Raw genomic sequence first — 22,575 nt, 5'->3', positions numbered from 1 at the left:
GATTCAATTTAATTTTTTTTTTTTTTTCTTCTTAGCGATTTCTGGGCAAGAATCCAAAGCTTTACCCGATACTATGCTGGGGTTCCAACTGCTGAAATCTCTGTTAAGACTTACTCCAGCCCATCTACACCCTCCCAGTCATTTAAGCCCTCCCCTGCCCATCCTCCACCAAACGGCCATACACAGACACAGACCGTGCAAGTCTGCCCAGTAACTGGCCTAGTTCAATATTTAATATTATTTTCTGATTCTAAATCTTCTGTGTTCATCCCACGCTTCTTTGAACTCAGTCACAGTTTTACTCTCCACCACCTCTCTCGGGAGCGCATTCCAGGCATCCACCACCCTCTCCGTAAAGTAGAATTTCCTAACATTGCCCCTGAATCTACCACCCCTCAACCTCAAATTATGTCCTCTGGTTTTACCATTTTCCTTTCTCTGGAAAAGATTTTGTTCTACGTTAATACCCTTTAAGTATTTGAACGTCTGAATCATATCTCCCCTGTCTCCCCTTTCCTCTAGGGTATACATATTCAGGGCTTCCAGTCTCTCCTCATACGTCTTCTGGCGCAAGCCTCCTATCATTTTCGTCGCCCTCCTCTGGACCGCCTCAAGTCTTCTTACGTCTTTCGCCAGATACGGTCTCCAAAACTGAACACAATACTCCAAGTGGGGCCTCACCAATGACCGGTACAGGGGCATCAACACCTTCTTCCTTCTACTGACTACGCCTCTCTTTATACAGCCCAGAATCCTTCTGGCAGCAGCCACTGCCTTGTCACACTGTTTTTTCGCCTTTAGATCTTCGGACACTATCACCCCAAGGTCCCTCTCCCTGTCCGTGCATATCAGCTTCTCTCCTCCCAGCATATATGGTTCCTTCCTATTATTAATCCCCAAATGCATTACTCTGCATTTCTTTGCATTGAATTTTAGTTGCCAGGCATTAGACCATTCCTCTAACTTTTGCAGATCCTTTTTCATATTCTCCACTCCCTCTTCGGTGTCTACTCTGTTACAAATCTTGGTATCATCTGCAAAAAGGCACACTTTTCCTTCTAACCCTTCAGCAATGTCACTTACATACATATTGAACAGGATTGGCCCCAGCACCGAACCCTGAGGGACTCCACTAGTCACCTTTCCTTCCTTCGAGCGACTTCCATTAACCACCACCCTCTGGCGTCTGTCCGACAGCCAGTTTCTGACCCAGTTCACCACTTTGGGTCCTAACTTCAGCCCTTCAAGTTTGTTCAACAGCCTCCTATGAGGAACTGTATCAAAGGCTTTGCTGAAATCCAAGTAAATTACATCTAGCATATGTCCTCGATCCAGCTCTCTGGTCACCCAATCAAAAAATTCAATCAGGTTCGTTTGGCACGATTTACCTTTTGTAAAGCCATGTTGCCTCGGATCCTGTAACCCATTAGATTCAAGGAAATACACTATCCTTTCTTTCAGCAACACTTCCATTATTTTTCCAACAACTGAAGTGAGGCTCACCGGCCTGTAGTTTCCTGCTTCATCCCTGTGACCACTTTTATGAATAGGGACCACATCCGCTCTCCTCCAATCCCCAGGGAGGAATTGATGTTGGGAGAAACTCACCTGGAACAAGCACTTGCCAGGGCTACTCAAAGGGGTGGCTTGGGAAGGCTATTTTGGGCCCTCTTGCTTCAGAAAGATCCAGTTAGAGATTACATTACCCGTTGGAAATGACATTTAGAATACTCTTATTCCTCACAACAATGGGTGGGTATGTATAAATCTCTTTTTCATGTATCAGTTTCAGCATCTTTGATAGAGAACGGTTATAAGATTTTTTTTATCAGTGGTATATGACCCCAGTTCGTTTGTCAAAAAATTTTCTGGTTCCTTTGATGGTTGTTGGAGGAAATGTGATCAACGGGCACCTTTTTGCATATTTGGTGGACATGTTCCTTGATTGTCCCTTTTTGGGCTCAAGTATTGCAGCACTGGGTGATATTCTGGGCTGTTTATATCCTTCTTCCCTTGGCATCTGTTTGTTAAACCTTAGACCAGTGGGGGCTTCGTCTATTATGCATAAATTTGCGATTTCTATGTTTGTAGCAGCTAAATTGGTCTTGGCCTGACATTGGAAGCAAGCACAAGCTCCTTCCTTAGCTATGTTTTTTTAAAAATTAGATTGATTGCTTAATGTCTAAACTCACTGCTTATAAAAATGGTAGGATTGTTGCCTTTAATAAAATATGGGTCAAGGTATTTATCTTGGAGAGCAGTTTCTGATTAGCGGAGTTTATGTACTGCAATAATGGGTGTTTTATAGCAGGATGGGGTGAATCGGGTTTGGGGTAGTTTTTTGTTTTGGCTTTAATGTATGGTTATGTGTTGAGCAGAGAATGCAGTTGTATTCTGTATATGAATGCTATGTTTACAATATAAATAATCCATATATCACTCATTAAACTGAATGAAAAGGTTTTTATGGATCTCAAGTGCTCGCAGTTATATTGCCAATTGAACAAGTCTCGAGCTATCATCGGTCCTTTAAACTCTTTTTTATTATTCAATTTTATATATATGGAAATTTTTCTTTTATGCAATTCACTATAATTATTCTGCTTTGATTATCTCCTTATGTCATTATCATTATAGTATTTAGCTCGGGTGTAGATTTTCTACCCGGCCATCTAGAAACGACGGAAGATCTCCATTTCGCTCTCTCGTAAAGCAGGAACAATGCATTTTATATTGTCAGCACTTTTTACTATTCAATGCTGCGTAGTTGGATGGGGACCCTTGTTAATCTTTGAGGCAGGAGATTATGATGATCCTTAACAAGGGTCCCCATCCAGCCTTTGATATATTCAGGTATTTCTGTTATTAACACTGTATGCTCCCTGGTTGGTAATCGGCCAATATTTAAACACAATTTGGTTTGCACTGCTTGAATAATTTGTCCTCCTAACTTAGAAATTTTCAATTTTGGTCCCTTAAATTTTTTGGGGTTCCCATAAATTATGGACGCCTCCACCCCAATATCCACTAGAGCCTGTACTTTTTGTTCTCCAGATTTCCAATGTATATGTACTTCTACATTTGGACGTCACTGACGGAGCCTTAATGCGGAAGCCTCGCAAGCAGACTTGCTTGAAGAAACTAGAAGTTTTGAGTCAGCCGCACCACGCATGCGTGAGTGCCTTCCCACCTAGCACAGGGCGCGTCTCCTCCGTTTTCCGCGGAGCCGAGAAGTCAGGCTTTGACTCTCTACGTTTAACTTACTTTGTGCCTTCTCTCACCGTGGTTTGTGTTATTTTTCTTCACGAATCGCTGTACTTTATTTATTTTATTTCTAGTTTAAAAAAAAAAAAAATTTATTTCCTCCGTTCGGCTTCCGAGGCAGGCCACTTGGCCACAGCCCAGGGGTTTCGACCTTGCAGCGGCTGTTTTTCCTTTTATGTCGCGGCCAGCTACAGGCTTCAAGAAGTGTAGCCAGTGCCAGCGTGCGATTTCTCTCACGGACCCACATAGCAGATGCCTCAAGTGCCTTGGGCCACAACATCACCCGAAGTCGTGCGAGCGCTGTGCTACTCTTCAACCTCGAGCCCTTAAACGTCGTCTACTTTCAGTGGAGAAGCTCTTCCAGATGGATGTGACCACTTCCTCAACTCCGAAGCCGACCTCGGTCTCGCCTTCGACCGAGGGCCCTCCTGCCTCCACTGCTTCTACCTCGACCCTCATCAGACCTTCCTCGTTTGCAGCAGCTCTTTCTTCAACGACGTCTGCTGTATCTTCCCCTGTATCCTCAGGTCAGATAGCTCAGCAGACAGTTCCACCTGTGGTGCTTAAAGTGCCTAAGACTTCTAAGCAGAAGCACATTTCCACTGCCTCGGTGGAACCTCCAGCCAAGGCAGGTGGTCCAGTTTCAGATGCGGATCCATCCTTGCCGGCTTCTTTTCAGACCATGTTAGAGCAGCAATTTGTTCAGTTCCTCACCAAAATGGGACCGAAGCTAGCTACTCTAATCCAGCCTAGGCATTCTACAGACTCCTGTGCCTCAGTCTGAGTCTACACACTCTATGCAGGGAGCAGAGTCTCTGCGAGTATCTGGTCTGGCATTTAAGCTCGTGAAGCAAGGAGCAGATTCTTTGCAAGTGCCTTGACAGGAATCCTCACACTCCATACAAGGAGCAGAGTCTTTGGTAGTGCATTGAGGTTCCTCCATCAAGCCTCTGGAGCTTCGATCCACAGCCTCCAGTCCTATCGAGACCAAAACAAAACTACTTTGGCTCGGCCCAAAATTAGATCAGCTACCCACCCTCATCCCATTATCCTCTGGCACCACATTTTAGCTTGAGCACTCAAGCAAAGTTCTGGACATCATCATTGATTCTACACTGTCCTTCAACGACCACCTTAACTCCTTAGTAAAAAAATGCTTTTTCAATCTTCACATGTTAAGGAAAGTGAGATCCTGCTTCCATCATCAACACTTGCTGTCCTCATACAATCCATCATTCTTTCCAGACTGGATTACTGTAACTCCATCTACTTAAGCCTAACAAAGAAAAGCCTTCATAGACTCCAGCGGATTCAGAACACCACGGCTAAACTAATCTTCGCAAAAAGCAAATTTGACCACATCTTCCTGCTTCTGTCTAAGCTTCACTGGCTCCCAATAATCCTTAGGGTTCACTACAAATGCGCCTGCCTAACCTTGAAGTCTCTACACGGCATCCTGCCTCCCCTTTTTCCACTATCTTGGAACTCCTCTAATACCAACACCACCAGATCCACTCAAAAATTCAAACTATCCTTCTCCTCTTTAAAAGGCATATCCCATGCAGGAAAATTAGGGACTTCCCTCTTCTTCAGGATCACCGAACTCTGGAACAGTTTTACTGCCCCGCTCGGAGCCTGACCTTTCTCCAACTCTTCCAAAAACATTTGAAAGCTTGGCTTTTCTCTAAAATGTAATGACCCCTCCCGCTTCGATATACTAAGTCCCTCTAAACTTCTCTTTACTAAGTCCTTCTACTTTTCATTGTAGTTCCTTTCTATATCAATTCTTGTAAACCGTGCCGAGCTCTACTTCTGTGGAGATGATGCGGTATACAAACTTAAGGTTTAGTTTAGTTTAGTTTAGTTTATCCATTCCTTGGTGGCATCGGCTGCTTCTCTTTCCGGGGCGAAGTCTCCTCGATCTTCGAGATCTGCTTCCAAGCACCGTTCTCATCAACGATCGAGACCTTCATTGAGGCATATTTCCAGACATAGTTCTTCTAAAGAGCGTACTTCTTCAACTAAGCCTCGATCTACACCTACTTCTACTAGACCACCGACTCCTCGATCAAGGTCTCCACTTCCAAACCTCGAGGATTCAGCGGTTTCGATTGCTTCGTCCAAGTCTTCCTATTCTTTTGATGCCTTTTTTCCAGCCAAAGTTTCATCTTCGACCCAGGCTGCCTCGACGACCTCGAGGCCTTCTCGAGGCAAGGCATTACAGGATCAGCTATCTTTCTCCTCTTTTCTTCGTCAGATGGCTGTTGACTTGGACCTTCAATTGGATGCTGGTTCCAAATACTCTAAGGAGTATCTCGAAGTCATGCATCTTCCTCAACCTCCGGCAGAGTCACTTAAGCTTCCTCTTCACAAGCTTTTGTCTCAAACTTTTACCAGATGCCTGGAGACTCCTTATGCAATTCCAGCTGTTCCAGGCAAATTAGACTCCAGATATAAAACTCTCCATTGTAAAGGATTTGAGAATTCACAGTTATCTCACTAATCCCTACTTGTGAAGTCTTCCTTGAAAAGATCCCATCCTTCCAAAGTTATGCTACCGTTCCTCCTGGAAGAGATGGGAAAACTATGGACAAATTGCCATGATATTCTCTAAAGTCCTCAATTACAATTTCCATTTTGTCACTTATTTTGAGTTCCTCGTTGCTCTTTTGCCTAAATTTCTTAGTTATTTAGATACTCAAAAGCACTTTGAATTTCAAGAAATCATCGCTTCTCTATCACAACTCAGATTACATCTACTTCAGTCTTCTTATGATGCATTTGAGTTGTTTGCTCGGGCGGCTGCTTGTTCTGTAGCAATGCGTTGCCTTGCCTGGCTTCGTACCATTGACATGGATCCTAATCTTCAGGACTGCTTGGCTAATATTCTTTGTGCAGGTAACGACCTCTTCGATGAATCTATTGAGGCAGCCACCAAGAAATTGAGCATGAAAAATCATTTGCTTCTATTGACAGACCTAAGCCAAAGCCAGCTCTTGCCAAGCCTACACGCCCTCCTCCTATTTACCAGAAGCGTTTTGCTCCAAGGACGGTTCCTTACACTCGCCGTCCTCCTAAGAAACAGCAGAATCAAATGCAACAGAAATCTCAACCATCTGCTGCACCTAAGGCTACGCAGCCTTTTTGACTGTTTAAAACAGAGCATAACCTCCACCGTTCTGTCTCTGAATTATCTTCCCCCTATTGGAGGTTTTCTCTATCATTTTTACCACCGATGGGAGACAATAACATCCAACCTCTGGGTGCTGTCAATCATCAGGGAAGGATACTCTCTTCATTTCACTCAGGTTCCACCAGAACTCCCTCCTAGAGAGTATCCGTCCAGTCCATCCCAGACCGCCCTTCTTCTTCAGGAAGCACAAGCTCTGCTTTGTCTCCATGCTATCGAACCAGTTCCTTTGGAACAGCAGAACAGGGGGTTCTACTCCCGTTATTTCCTTGTTCCGAAAAAGACGGGCGATCTGCGACCCATTCTGGATCTCAGGGCTCTCAACAAATTTTTAGTCAAAGAAAAATTTTGCATGCTATCCCTGGCATCCCTTTATCCCCTCCTAGATCAGAATGACTGGTTATGCTCTCTGGATCTCAAGGAGGTTTATACTCATATTCCCATTCATCCGGCCTCCCGCCAATATCTCAGATTTCGGGTGGGGAATCAGCATTATCAATACAGAGTGCTGCCCTTTGGCCTGGCTTCATCTCCCAGAGTGTTCACCAAGTGCCTGATAGTGGTAGCTGTAGCTCTCAGACACCATGGTCTTCAGGTATTTCCCTACCTGAACGACTGGCTCATCAAAGATTCAACATTTCAAGGGGTTATTGTAGCGACCCAGTGGACTATGTGGTTCCTACAGAGTTTGGGATTCGAAATCAACTTTCCCAAATCCCAACTTCAGCCCTCTCAGAATCTACAATTTATCGGAGCTGTTCTGGACACTATCCAACTCAGAGTATTCCTTCCGCAACAACGTCTGGAAGCTCTCCTTCAACTGTCATACAGTGTCTTCCTGCTCCTTCATATCAGCGAGACACATGATGGTACTTCTGGGTCACAAGGCCTCCACAGTACATGTGACTCCTTTTGCCAGACTTCACCTCAGAATTCCTCAGTGGACCCTGGCATCTCAGTGGACGCAGGTTTGCGACCCACTTTCTCGACACATAACAGTCACTCCTTCATTGAAGCAGTCTCTCCGTTGGTGGATGCTCACTTCCAATCTTGCTTTTTTCAAACTCCCCCCCCCCCCCAACAGAGAGTCCTCGTGACAGATTCTTCAACCTACGCTTGGGGTGCTCATCTCAATGGTCTCCATACACAAGGCCACTGGACCAGTATGGATCGTCAATGTCACATCAATCTGTTGGAACTCAGAGCGATTTTCAAGGCTCTCAATGCTTTTCAACATCTTCTTCACGACCAGGTAGTCCTCATTCGGACGGACAACCAAGTCGCCATGTATTATGTCAACAAACAGGGAGGGACGGGATCTTCCTCCCTTTGTCATGAAGCTCTGAAGGTTTGGGACTGGGAAATCTGCCACAACACCTTCCTCAAAGCTGTCTATATCCAAGGGGTGAAAAATTGCTTGGCGGACAACTTGAGTCGTCTTCTGCAACCTCACGAATGAACACTCCATTCCTCGCCTCTTCATCACATTTTTTCACAGTGGGGGAGCACCTCAGATAGATCTCTTTGCAGCTCCCCACAACCACAAACTGTCTCAGTTCTGCTCCAGGATATATTCTCTTCATCGCCTCGAGGCAGATGCTTTTCTTCTGGAATGGACAAATCTCTTCCTGTATGCATTCCCTCCATTCCCTCTAATTCTCAAGACTCTGGTCAAGTTGAAGAACGATCTTGCCACCATGATTCTGATTGCTCCTCAGTGGCCGAGACAACCTTGGTACTCCCTTCTACTTCAACTCAGCAGCAGGGAGCCATACCTTCTACCAGTTTTTCCATCTCTGCTTACACAGAGTCAGGGATCTCGGCTTCATCCCAACCTGCAGTCTCTACACCTGATAGCTTGGTACCTCTCAACATGACTCCTCTTCAGTTTTCTCAACCTGTCAGAGACATTTTAGAGGCTTCTAGGAAGCCTACCACTAGACAATGCTATCAAAAATGGACTAGATTTTCTTTGTGGTGTTTTTCTCATGATAAGTCCTCCTTATCTTCTGTTTTGGATTACCTTGTGCACTTATCCACTTCTGGTCTCAAATCTACATTGATCCGAGTCAATCTCAGTGCAATTGCGGCTTTCCATCAGCCTATTGAAGGGAAACCCCTCTCTGCTCATCCGGTGGTTTCCAGATTCATAAAAGGACTTTTCAATCTCAAACCTACTCTCAAACAGCCTCCTGTGGTTTGGGACCTTAGTGTTGTTCTTGCTCAACACTGAAGCCTCCATTTGAACCAATGTCTATGGCTCATCTGAAGTATCTCACTTGGAAAGTGGTGTTTCTCATTGCCCTCACTTCTGCTCGAAGAGTCAGTTAACTGCAAGCTTTAGTTGCTGATCTATCTTTCACTGTTTTCCATCATGACAAGGTGGTCCTCCGTACTCATCCTAAATTCCTTCCTAAGATGGCATCGGAATTTCATCTCAACCAATCCATTACTCTTCCAGTGTTTTTTCCAAAGCCTCATTTTCATCCTGGAGAATCAGGTCTTCATACTCTGGACTATAAACGTGCTTTGGCCTTTTATTTGGAATACACCAAACCTCACAGAATTGCTCCTCAACTTTTTGTTTCCTTCGATCCAAACAAGTTGGGACATCTATCTCTAAGCGTACCATCTCCAACTGGATGGCTGCTTGTATTTCCTTCTGCTGTGCCCAGGCTGGATTACAACTACAGGGGTAGAGTCACAGGTCATAAAGTCAGAGCAATGGCAGCTTCAGTAGCTTTCCTCAGATCTACACCTATTGAGGAAATTTGCAAGGCTGCTACTTGGTCCTCGGTTCATACTTTCACTTCTCACTATTGTCTGGATGTTTTCTCCAGACGGGATGGCCAGTTTGGCCTGACAGTATTACAAAATTTATTCTCCTAAATTGCCAACACTCCCACCATCCCATTCTGGTTAGCTTGGAGGTCACCCATATGTGAGAATAGGCTTGTCCTGGGATAAAGCACAGTTACTTACTGTAACAGGTATTATCCAGGGACAGCAGGCAGCTATTCTCGCAACCCACCCACCTCCCCTGGTTGGCTTCTCTGCTAGCTACATGAACTGAGGAGACGCGCCCTGTGCTGGGCGGGAAGGCACTCGTGCATGCGCGGTGCAGCTGACTCGAAACTTCTAGTTTCTTCAAGCAAGTCTGTTTGCGAGGCTTCCGCATCGAGGCTCCGTCGGTGACGTCACCCATATGTGAGAATAGCTGCCTGCAGTCCCTGGATAACACCTGTTACGGTAAGTAACTGTGCTTTATAGACTGGGGTTGCATATCGAATAATTTTGTTTCTCATAGAGACAGTGAAAGGCAAATTCAGATAGGTGTCAGCATGCCCCAATACTAATCCTACCTTCATAGCCTCTTCTTTTATTCTCATTTGACCATCTTTTAATGTGTACCACATCTTATCATTGACAGGCCAGTCAGACTCAAGGGGATATTTTCTTGTGACCCCCCCTGCTTACTATTTCCAACAAGGAATATTGTGTGTAATTATCAGGGTCAGGGTCCTCCCTCAAAGCATCCTGTACTGCAGTTATTCTAACATGATTCCTAATTCTTGTATACGGATCACCCACTGTATCAATGATTCTCCGGGTCTCTGTGAAAATCTGGATATAATGTCTGTGATTTCTTGCTGTGTATAATCTTCCAGGACATCATTACGTACTACATTTTCTCCTGTATCTATTTTCCCTTGTAGCTGTCTCCTCCAGATGGGTTTCGCTTCTACCTCCTCTTCTGGGCACTCATCACTGGTATTTGAATTAAGAGTCCCAAATGTCACTGTCCTATGTATCTGGATCCCACTCCTCTGTTAAGTGGGACAACAGGGACCTTACTTTCCTAGGACAAACTTTCCCCCTGCGCTTTTTGTATTTGTAACGAGCACAACGTATTGCAGCTCTTTCAGCTGCAGTCTGATAGGTGTCTACCTTATCCATAAGCAGTTTATTTTGGCACTGTAGCATTGTTATATTATTCTGCTGTTCACACACTTTCCGTTCTAACTCTCCCAATTTCATTTGTAATTCATGCTTTGCTTCATGCAATTTACGCCATACTGTTAATCATCCACCCTCTCCTTGAAATATCTTCCCCTTCTTTCCCTTTTGAAATCTTTATTTTCTGCAGTGATGGACATAACTCATGCAGGTTACCACTGCCAAAAATCCATGACTCACACAATCCGGCTTACAAAGACCACTCAGTGGCCACTGTCTTATAAATATTGTTATCCCATCCAGGAATGGAGGGGTCTGAAGCCTGCTCCAGAGTCCCGTTTTTCATCTCTCGCTTGGATTGCCACATTCTACACCCCCACTCCTGGTATCAATTTGTTCTGCCACGTGTTTATCTAGCAAGGGTATGTAGAAGTCACCTTCACCAAAGCTTCAGAGTAATATGATTCTTTATTGCATACACATCAGATAATATCAAATAATGCAGATAGACATCAGATAATATACAAGATATAAGCAGAGAATATCTATATACACTAAATAGAATATTTCACCATGTCTGCCACGCCCCTTTCCAATACTGATCGGGAATCTGATCGATCAAGGGAAAGATACAGTCCACGGCCCTCCCATGGCTACAGCAAGATTCAAAGTCCAGTCTGTTACTCTCATTCTTTTATAGCACAGAAAGTGCTGAATTTCTCACATACACAGACACTTCTGTTTCTGCAGTAACAGGTGCCCCCCCTTATCTCCTAACTCTCACAGATGGAATGTGCTCAGGCCCTTCCTAATTGCAGTACCTTCCTAATTACAGTACCATGAGAAACCTTCCTCGGTCTTCCTGATAAGCCATGAAACAGTATACGAGATATGACACAAGCTGATAAACAACTTGCTCTCATGAAAGTAAGTTGTAAGGCTGCCTAATTTTCTGGCACAGATGAAAGATAAGGATTGCAGCTAAAAAGCAAGCAGACATGAAGATTCACACCTAATAGCCAAAGTGACTACTTGCCATGCCCTGGCCAGCCATGGGCATAACAGGTGAAACAACCCCTCAAATATAGCTTAAAAAATTATGATTCAAAAAAAGCAAGCAACACTTATCTTTCCTTCAAACTGGAGTGAAAACTTCATAATGTGATGCGAGCTTTAGTGCAACTTCTTCACAGAATAAATAAATAGCCGACAATGGCCAATGTTTCATGATTCAAAGATTATTTCTTCAGGGCTTTCAGCAGGTTCTAGCACATCTCCATTTCCTCATAGGAGCTCAGATGTCCTCCATTTCTGTATCATCTGCTTCAGCATACAAAATGTCCTCAGAAGCCTCCCAATCTTGGGCTCCTACCTGTTCCTGCTGAAGTAATGGAACTTGCTGCTTCACTGCCCTTGGCTGTCGTGGTCTGACTCAGGGCTGTGGAGTCGGAGTCGGAGGAAATTTCGGGTACCTGGAGTCGGAGTCGGAGTGAGAAGTACAAAAAACTGAAGAGTTGGAGTCGGAACATTTATCTACCGACTCCATTTTTGAACTTGGCATACCAATCATGAGCGATTCTTTCAGCTATAGCACCCACAAATGTTGCGAGTAGCTTCTGCGGCCTTAGAACCTTGATTAAAAGCAAAAAGAAGGTGGTGTCGAAAATGCTCATTTCTCTCAACTTGACATTCCATTTTAACGATCTGAAAATTAACCAGTGCTGTGGAGTCGGAGTCGTAGGAAATTTCAGGTACCTGGAGTCGGAGTTGGAGTCTGAAGTACAAAAAACTGAGGAGTCTTTGTCGGAACATTTATCTACCGACTCCACAGCCCTGGTCTGACTTTCTCAGTTTGGTCAGAGCTACTGTGAAGATCTATTGAACTAAGCTACTGTGAAGATCTATTGAACTAAGGCATTCTAAGATGTAATTATGCATTTGTAATTTAAGATGTCTGTATAAGTCTTGTCTATTTTATATTGTGTATGTTACTTCTGTAATGCCCAAACGATACTATGATGGAACAGGTAAACACTACAATGTCCCAAAAAGAACTAAACTATACCAAACATAATAAGGAACTTGACCATTGAATGAAACTTACGCAAATGCTCAGAACCTTTTGTTAAGTAGAAGAACCACAAACCAGGGACAAGCCCCTAAATGTGGACTCCTTAGTCTTTCATTGCACTGCTGCAAGTTTTTTTAGAGTGAGAATGTAAGTTTGCTCAAAAACTCATGATAATAACTAATTGTTATAAAGTAAAAAAAAAAAAAAAAGGTTTAAATCTTATACTTAGCTTCTATATCGCTTGGTAGACTGGTATAGTCCATACGAATGGGTTATATGCTTCACTGTTACCAGCAGGTATAGACTGAGCACAAACTTGTATATCAGGCTAGAATCTGCCCAGCAACCCAGTCTGTCTCAGTCTCCATAGCAGGTAGGAAGACTAATTTGGCTCCCCTCTTAGTACTATTGGAATTTTATTTTGGACTCCTGGATTCCCCTTTTGTGCCGGATAGAGCTTGGACGGGTCCTGTTTGGGGATCCATCTGACTTCGGGGGTGTTAAACCCTGCAGGTCTTGTGCTGGTCTCTCCCCCCACCTTATTTCACCTCCCCATATTTTTGTAGAGGTGCCGCAGCCTGGCCCCCTGGCTGGTCAGCCCTCCAGCTTTTAGAGCCATGGAGTCTGTTCTGTAATAGAAAAAAAAAGACAAAATCCTGAGGTGTGCCGGTCTAAAGGGCTCATTTCTCTGCCTTTTTACTGTATTTTCTCATCTAACCAGCACTTTTCTTTCAGCTATGGCGATTTTCAGCACAATGAGCACTTTTAACAGGAAAAAAATGCTCATTGTGCTCCAGACGCGAGGTTCTCGTGGCCGGCTTGTGCAGGCCATAGCGGTGGGGTAGCCTCGTCAGCAGCGGATGCCGGTGGCCAGGGCAACCCGCCACATGTACCTTGCGAGTCCCCAGCCGGCGACGGTCAGGGAGAAAAGGATTCCCTTGCTGCTGGAATGGCTGGGGATTCCTTCTTCGCGTCATTCGGTTCCTCTGCCTTAGTATCAGGAAAGTCCCTGGCTTTTCAGATGTGGCAGGCCGCAGGAGCTCCATTTTTGGCAGGAACCTCTTCCTTCATCTCAGTTACCTCAGGTGACCTTCCCCCTGTTCTGGAAATACAGGTGCAAGGTATGGCAGGGGAAGGGAGTCTCTTGGGGCTGTCGGGGGTTTTTCCCCCTGAATTTATGTTAGCACTTTGTAAAGCTTATGTACTGGCAGCTGGAGGTTCTGTGTCCACTCGGGGTCACCTAGGTAAGAAGGGGTATTCAGATAAACTATTCGCTGATTGTCCAGCCCTTCTTTGTTGTGAACCGCCTCAAACTACTACGGCTTTGACGGTATATAAGAAATAAAATAATAATAATAAACTGATCTCAACTCTCTTGGGGTCCTGGAAGCTTTCCACCTCTCGGGCTTATAAGAGGGTTTGGCGTCCATTTGAAGAGTGGTATGATGCGCATGGAGTGGTATTTTTTTCGTGCTTCCCTTCCTAACATTTTAGAGTTCTTGCAGGATGGCTTGGATAGGGGATTGGCTTGGCTTTCTTTCCGGGTTCAGCTTGCGGCCTTGTCAGCCTTTTGGGGGTTAGTGAAAGGTCAGCATTTGACTGCCATTCCTAATGTGATTCGCTTCTTGCTTGCGGCCAAGTTGCTCATACCTCCCATACGAACCTCTGTTCCATCTTGGGATCTGAATCTGGTTCTGTCAGTTCTAGTGCACCCTCCTTTTGATCCGTTGGGCGACTGCTCTTTGAAGGACCTTACTCTTAAAGCGGTCTTCTTGGTGGCTATTACTTCAGCTAGACGTGTTTCTGAGCTGCAGGCTTTCTCTTTTTGGGCTCGCTTCTTGGAGTTTTCTAGGGAGTGGGTTGCCTTGAGGCCTGTTCCCTCTTTTCTACCAAAAGTAGTTTTTCCTTTTCATGTCAATCAATCTGTAGTCCTCCCGGTGTTGGGTAGTGGGGAGGGCTCTTCTGAGCAACGACAGCTGCGCGCAAGTTGGATGTCAATCGGGTCCTTTGCTCTTATGTGCAGTGGACCTAGGAGATCAGGTAAGATCATCTCTTTGTCCTTCTAGCGGGTCCTCGTAAGGGGGATGGCACTTCTGAGGCTACTATTGCGCGCTGGATCAAGGAGACTATTGCTTCCTCTATCTTCTAAAGAAGAAGCCTGTTCCGAAATTTCTCAAGGCTCATTCCACTAGGGGTCAGGCAGCTTCTTGGGCTGAGTCTTTTCTATTGCCTCCGGTGGATATCTGGTCTTCACTGCATACCTTTGTCAGACACTACCGTATAGATGTTCAAGCGCGTCGGGACGCGGTATTCGGTGAACATGTTCTTGTTTCAGCCCTTCGGGGGTTCCCAACCTTGATGGTTACTACTTTAGTTTGTCCCATCCGTAAGGAACTATATCAGTCTATCAAGCGATATAGAAGGAGAAATTAGGTTCTTACCTGCTAATTTTCTTTCTGTTAGCTTGTAGACCGCTATAGTTCCCCACACTATCTGTCTTTGTGTGGTGATTGTGGGGTTTTGCCCGTGTGCAGATTTTCTGTGTATTTTTCTAGGGCTGGGGAGAATTAAGAACAGCAGCAATGGCTCAACCTGCTTAGCTGGTGAGCTGTGGAGATGTTTTATCTCCATGATTCAGTTCTACACATGTTCCAACAGTTGTTTACAGATGTTTGTTGTTTTTACACTCCTGTTTGGAGTGTATTTTACTGTTTTTCAGTTAAGAATTTTCCTAAGTTCTTCTTGGCTATTCGGCAGACTGGATCAGTAGAGGGGAAGCTGTACTGATATACAAGTTTGATTTCAGGCTCCACCTGCTGGTAGCAGTGAGGTATAATACGCATCCGTAAGGAACTATACCGGCCTACAAGCTAACAGAAAGAAAAATAGTAGGTGAGAACCTAATTTCTCCTAAGTTGCCTTCTAACTTGTTTCTTAAAATTAATATCTTAGTGGGATTTTTGATGGGTAGCAATGTATTGTAGGTCCTGGTTGTCACAATTTGATTACTGTAATTCATTGTATTTAGGCTGCTCTAAGACCACCTTGAGGTGCTTACAGGTTGTGCAGAATATTGTATCAACACGGATACATGGTAAGAAAAATAATCAGAGCTACCGTGTTATTGAAAAGCCTTCATTGACTTCCAATAGAAGCTTGTAAATTCAGATTATGCACACTAATATATAAGATATCATATATTATCCCAGGACAAGCAGGCAGCATATTCTTAACACATGGGTGACGTCACCGACGGAGCCCTCGGTACGGACCTTTTTAACTAGAAGTTTCTAGTTGGCCGCACCGCGCGTGCGCGAGTGCCTTCCCGCCCGACGTAGGAGTGCGTGGTCCCCAGTTTCTTCGTTTCCGCGGAGCGAAGAAGACGCGTGTGTTTTTTCAACGGCCGTTGAAACCACTTTTTTGCCTTCCCGCTCGCGCTTTTTTCCATATTTTTTCTTCTTTTGCCTTCGGGTTTCTTTTTTCTTTGCTTTGTAAAAAAAAAAAAAACTTTGCTTTTTTCCCCCTTTTTTCGATTTGCCCCGGCGGGGCCTGTTGCCATTATACAGGCCTCGGGGTTCGATTTTGCGGAGGCCGTTTTCCCCTTCATGCCCCCGCAGGTCGGTTTTAAAAAGTGCCAGCGGTGTGCACGCCCGATCTCCCTCACTGACCCACACAATTGGTGTTTGCAGTGTTTGGGTCCGGAGCATCGGGCGGACTCCTGCACCCGCTGTGCCACTCTTCAAAAGAGAACCCTTAAAAACCGAAGAATCCAACAAACTCTCCTCTTCGGCACCGGGTCGGCGATGGACTCCTCGACATCGACAGCGGTACCACAGAAATCGGCACCGTCTACTTCGACACCGCCCGACCCCACATCGGCGTCTCTGGCGCCAGGTAAGCCGGCTAAGAAGCCTTCCTCTTCCCTCGAGCGCCCTCCAACTACGGTGGCGACGCCGACCTTGCCGGCATCGCACCGGTCCCGCAAGCGCTCCGCCCCGATCTCGGTGAGTGCCTCGTCATCGGCCTCCTCATCGCCGGGGCGTGGAGCGGCATCTAAGGAACCGAAGAAAAAGAAAGCAGTTCCGATGCCACCCCTAGATGACCGTATCTCGGCCATCTTAAAGGTTCAACTCCAGGAACAGTTACAGCAACAACTCGAGCACCTGTTGCCCACTATCCTGGCACCGCTCCTTCCGGTACCAGACCGGCCCGAGCCCCGTACCGAACCCCCGGTATCCACCCCTTCGGTACCTATCAACACCTCCATGCCGATTCTTTCGGCTGAGCAGCTTCATGCCCATCCAGTGGTTCACTCCCATACCACATCGGATCCTCCTCGGCACCAAGCAGTGCGTCATTCTTCCCGGGACCGGGATCGACGCCGGTCTTCCTCTCCTGGTACCGTTTCGGTGCGTTCTGGGAAATCTTTATCCAAGACCCGCCATACTGCACCTTCCACCCCGGTGTCTCGACATGCACCAGAGGTCCGGGACCCTGACTTATGGGAGGAATCCCCTCTCGGTACCGAGGAGGATCCCTCCTCATCTGATGAGGACCCGTCGGCACCCGATGCCACCTCCAAACCGGACCAGTCCTCATTTTCTAAATTTCTGAGGGAGATGTCTGCAGCCCTGTCCCTTCCTTTAGAATCTGACTCAAAGAAGTCTCAAGCCTTCCTGGAGGCTTTAGATTTCGAACAACCTCCTAAAGAGTTCCTCAAGCTTCCCGTGCATGACATCCTACGGGAGACTTTTTACAAAAACTGGGAGAATCCCCTTACGGTACCGGGGGCCCCCCGTAAACTGGACAACCTCTATCGAGTCATCCCTATCCCAGGGTTCGACAAGTCTCAATTGCCCCATGAGTCCCTTCTTGTGGAATCCACCTTGAAAAAGACTCAGGGCTCCAGTGTCTATGCCTCTACCCCTCCTGGCAGAGAGGGTAAGACCATGGACAAGTTTGGCAAGAGGCTCTACCAGAATGCCATGCTGGCCAACAGGGCGAACAATTATTCCTTCCATTTTTCTTTCTATATGAAACATTTGGTCCAACAGCTGTCTGCCCTCCAAAAGTACCTGCCGGAGCGCAAGGTCCCACTGTTCCAGCAGCACATCTCTGGCCTTCTTCAGTTGCGCAAGTTTATGGTCCGCTCGATATATGACTCATTCGAGCTCACCTCCCGTGCCTCTGCCATGGCCGTAGCCATGCGCCGCTTGGCCTGGCTGAGAGTCTCCGACCTGGACATCAACCACCAGGACCGTCTAGCCAATGCCCCCTGTCTCGGGGATGAACTTTTTGGAGAGTCACTGGATTCCACCACCCAGAAACTCTCCGCCCATGAAACAAGGTGGGACACCCTGATCAAACCAAAAAAGAAGGCTCCGCCTGCCCGACCTTATCGACCTCAGTCATCTTACCAGCGCAGGTTCTCAGCCAGGCCACTCAATCCGCCTCCTCAACAACCTCGGCGGCCCCGTCAACAGCAGCACCATGCCCAGGCTCGTTCTCAGGCCACTCAACCCTCCAAGCCTCTTCAGCCTGCTAAGCAATCCCAGCCCTTTTGACTCTTCTCTCCAGGGCATAGCCAGTCATCCACCCTCGCTACCTCTTCCACAACCAATCGGAGGTCGCCTCACCATATTCTCCAGCCGTTGGGAGGTCATCACATCGGACCAGTGGGTCCTCAACATCATCCGCCACGGCTACTCTCTCAACTTCCAGACTCTTCCACCGGACAACCTTCCCGTAGAGTCTGCTTCACACTCATCTCAAACCCCCCTCCTCCTGAGGGAGGTTCAATCCCTCCTCCTTCTCAATGCCATCGAAGAAGTACCTCCAGATCAAAGGGGTCAGGGATTCTACTCCCGCTACTTCCTGGTACCCAAAAAGACGGGAGACCTCCGTCCCATTCTCGATCTCAGGGACCTCAACAAGTGTCTGGTCAAGGAGAAGTTCAGAATGCTCTCCCTTGCCACGCTCTACCCTCTTCTTTCTCAACACGACTGGCTATGTTCCCTGGACCTCAAAGAGGCCTACACTCACATCTCCATCAACCAGAATTCTCGCCGCTACCTGCGGTTCCAGGTGCTGCACCAACACTATCAGTACAAGGTGCTACCGTTCGGCCTCGCTTCCTCACCCAGGGTCTTCACCAAGTGCCTTATAGTGGTAGCGGCCTTCCTCAGGTCTCACAACCTCCAGGTGTTCCCCTATTTGGACGATTGGTTGGTGAAAGCACCTACGTCTCAACTTGTGCTACAGGCTACTCATCACACCATCTCTCTCCTCCACCTCCTGGGGTTCGAGATCAACTACCCCAAGTCGCATCTGCTTCCCACCCAGCGACTTCAATTCATTGGAGCAGTTCTGGACACCACACTAATGAGGGCTTTTCTCCCCTCCGATCGTCAGCGGACCCTGCTCCACCTCTGTCGTCAAGTGCTCATGCATCCCTCCATTCTTGCCCGACAGATGATGGTCCTCCTGGGTCACATGGCCTCGACGGTGCATGTCCTTCCTCTGGCACGTCTCCACCTTCGCACGCCTCAGTGGACTCTCGCCAACCAATGGTCACAGACTACGGATCTTCTTTCTCATCCCATCTCTGTGACATCATCTCTTCAGCAATCTCTCCAATGGTGGTTGAACTCCTCAAATCTTTCCAGGGGTCTACTTTTCATCTACCCCCTCACTCTATGATCATCACCACGGATGCGTCCCCCTATGCGTGGGGAGCTCACCTAGGAGATCTACGCACCCAGGGACTTTGGACCCCACAGGAGCGTCGTCATCACATCAATTTCCTGGAACTCAGAGCCATGTTCTACGCCCTCAAGGCTTTCCAACATCTCCTCTGCCCTCAAGTCCTCCTCCTGTGCACAGACAATCAAGTCGCCATGTACTACATAAACAAGCAAGGCGGCACCGGATCTCGCCCCCTTTGTTTGGAGGCTCTGCGCATCTGGACCTGGGCCACGGACCGCAATCTCTTTCTCAGGGCGGTCTATATCCAGGGCGAACAAAACTCCCTGGCCGACAATCTCAGCCGCATCCTTCAACCTCACGAGTGGACGTTGGACCCTCCGACTCTGCTCTCCATCTTTGCTCGATGGGGCACTCCGCAGGTGGACCTCTTTGCAGCACCTCACAATCATCAACTGCCCCTCTTCTGTTCCAGACTCTTCTCTCCTCACCGTCTGGCCCCGGATGCATTCCTGCTCGATTGGAGGGATCGGTTCCTGTATGCCTTCCCTCCACTTCCTCTGATGTTGCGGACCTTGTCCAAACTCCGCAAGGACAACGCCACCATGATTCTCATCGCCCCTCGGTGGCCTCGCCAACACTGGTTCTCCCTCCTGCTCCAACTCAGCTCCAGGGAGCCCATTCCTCTTCCTGTGTTTCCTACTCTACTTACGCAGCGGCATCAGTCTCTACTGCATCCCAATCTGTCTTCGCTCCACCTGACAGCTTGGTTTCTCTCGGGCTGACCTCTCCAGAGAATCTATCTCAGCCGGTCCGCCTCATCTTGGACGCCTCCAGGAAACCGGCCACCCTCCAATGTTACCATCAGAAATGGACCAGATTCTCCTCGTGGTGTCTCCGGCATCATCAGGAACCCACCTCCTTAGCGGTGGAAACTGTATTGGAATATTTGCTCTCGCTGTCCAATGCTGGCCTCAAAACTACCTCCATCAGAGTCCACCTCAGTGCCATCACTGCGTTTCATGAGCCTATTCTCGGAAAACCCCTCACGGCTCATCCTCTGGTTTCCAGATTTATGAGAGGGCTCTTCAATATCAAGCCGCCTCTCAAGCCTCCTCCTGTCGTCTGGGACCTGAATGTGGTTCTCTCAGCACTCATGAAACCTCCTTTTGAGCCTCTTGCCACAACTTCGCTCAGGCTCCTTACCTGGAAGGTGCTTTTCCTAATTGCCATCACCTCTGCCAGGAGGGTTAGCGAACTGCATGCACTGGTTGCCGACCCTCCGTTCACTGTTTTCCACCATGACAAGGTTGTTCTGCGTACCCACCCTAAATTCCTTCCCAAGGTGGTCTCGGCTTTTCACCTCAACCAGTCCATTGTGCTGCCCGTCTTCTTCCCTAAGCCTCACTCGCACCCTGGGGAACAGGCGTTGCACACGCTGGACTGTAAGCGCGCCCTTGCTTACTACCTTGATCGTACCAGAGCTCACCGTACATCCCCTCAGCTATTTTTATCTTTCGATCCCAACCGTTTGGGTCGTCCTGTCTCCAAACGGACACTTTCAAATTGGCTTGCTGCCTGTATTGCATTCTGCTATGCTCGGGCCGGTCTCTCACTGGAAGGTGCAGTCACGGCCCACAGAGTCCGAGCTATGGCTGCTTCTGTAGCTTTCCTCCGTTCCACGCCCATCGAGGAAATCTGCAAGGCGGCCACTTGGTCCTCAGTTCACACGTTCACTACTCACTACTGTCTGGATGCCTTTTCCAGACGGGATGGTCACTTCGGCCAATCGGTGTTACAGAATTTATTTTCATAATGGCCAACCATCCCCCCTCCCTCTTTGTTAGCTTGGAGGTCACCCATGTGTTAAGAATATGCTGCCTGCTTGTCCTGGGATAAAGCACAGTTACTTACCGTAACAGGTGTTATCCAGGGACAGCAGGCAGATATTCTTACGTCCCACCCACCTCCCCGGGTTGGCTTCTTAGCTGGCTTATCCTAACTGGGGACCACGCACTCCTACGTCGGGCGGGAAGGCACTCGCGCACGCGCGGTGCGGCCAACTAGAAACTTCTAGTTAAAAAGGTCCGTACCGAGGGCTCCGTCGGTGACGTCACCCATGTGTTAAGAATATCTGCCTGCTGTCCCTGGATAACACCTGTTACGGTAAGTAACTGTGCTCTCTGGAGAATGAGGTTATACTACTTATGTCAACAAATTGCTCTCTTAGATCAAAAGGCTCCTGTGTTTTTACATTATCCTTTACCTAAAGGAGTAAAATTTAAATGTTTTCATTCAGCAGGTTTTGCTTTTCAGTCTGTTCAATGTTATAACTCCCTTCCAGTAGAATTAAAATTGATTGCATGTTGTTTGAAACTGCAAGTTGTTAAAAGTGTATCTGTTTCAAGAATATTGATGTAACTATCAGTTACTGACAACCTTTATGTAATACTGTGTATTTTGCTGGAATTTGTGTAGCATTTGATATTGTAATCTGCACTGATTTAAGTTATGATATAAATTCAGTTGTAATAACATATGTCATATGTTAGTAAAGGGGTGATTGGAGCTTTTTGTTGACTTGGATAGAAGCTCTTGTTTGGTGGACCTAGTGGCTTCTATTTGTTGTATTACTTGCTGTTGCATGTGGTGTGTGTTGTATATCTTTTCTTTGTACGTTGTTTTAGATAGCTGATATTGGAAAAAATAGGAATATAGTTAGTAGGTTTAAGTTAAAAAAATAAATACTGTAAATAAATAGATAAATTACATATTAGATCATGGAAGAAGTAAGCATGTTGGCAACTTGGCAGCTTCAAGAAGTGCACAAGAATTGGTTTCAAAAGATGCCCCTTACAGGTATCACAAGAAGTGCTGCAAATTCTTGGATGAAGACCATGTTGTCTCATGTTAGTTCTGCACCAGTGGACAGCAGAGAGTACTTAGGATCTAGTAATAGAGTAAAGGTGGGCAACCTTGGTCCTTAAAGACCACAATCCATTCAGGGTTTCAGGATTTTCTCAATGAATATGCATGAAATATAATTGCATACAATGGAGGCAGTGCGTGCAAATAGATTTCAAACATATTCACTGAGGAAATCCTGAAAAACTGACTGGGTTGAGGTACCTTTGGATTGAGGTTGTCCTCCTCTGTAGTAGTGGCTCCAAATCTACCTTGATTGGGGTACTGAAGTCCAGCTGAAACTAGCCTTGAAACCCACTTAAAAAGACCTAGTCAGCAGACCACGTTGAACTGAATGCCCAGCTTCATCAGTGATCCTCAGCCACTTTGACTACTTTGTCTGCAGATAAACCTCTGGGACAAATCTAAAACTCATATGTATGTGCTGCTATTTCTGTGATAGCCCAAACCTTGGTAAACTCAGAAG

At 46.7% G+C, this 22,575-nt stretch overlaps 1 protein-coding gene across 8 annotated transcripts in view; it reads left to right on the top strand.

The window, feature by feature from the left end:
* Positions 1-22,575, top strand: part of KANSL1L (KAT8 regulatory NSL complex subunit 1 like) — a 321,832-nt gene that overhangs the window by 153,109 nt on the left and 146,148 nt on the right. The window lies entirely within an intron of this gene.

The sequence above is a fragment of the Geotrypetes seraphini genome, chromosome 5, assembly GCF_902459505.1.
Source record: "Geotrypetes seraphini chromosome 5, aGeoSer1.1, whole genome shotgun sequence".
Lineage (NCBI taxonomy): Eukaryota > Metazoa > Chordata > Amphibia > Gymnophiona > Dermophiidae > Geotrypetes > Geotrypetes seraphini.
The sequence above is the reverse complement of the archived record's forward strand: the minus strand, read 5'-3'. Positions and strand labels throughout refer to the sequence as shown.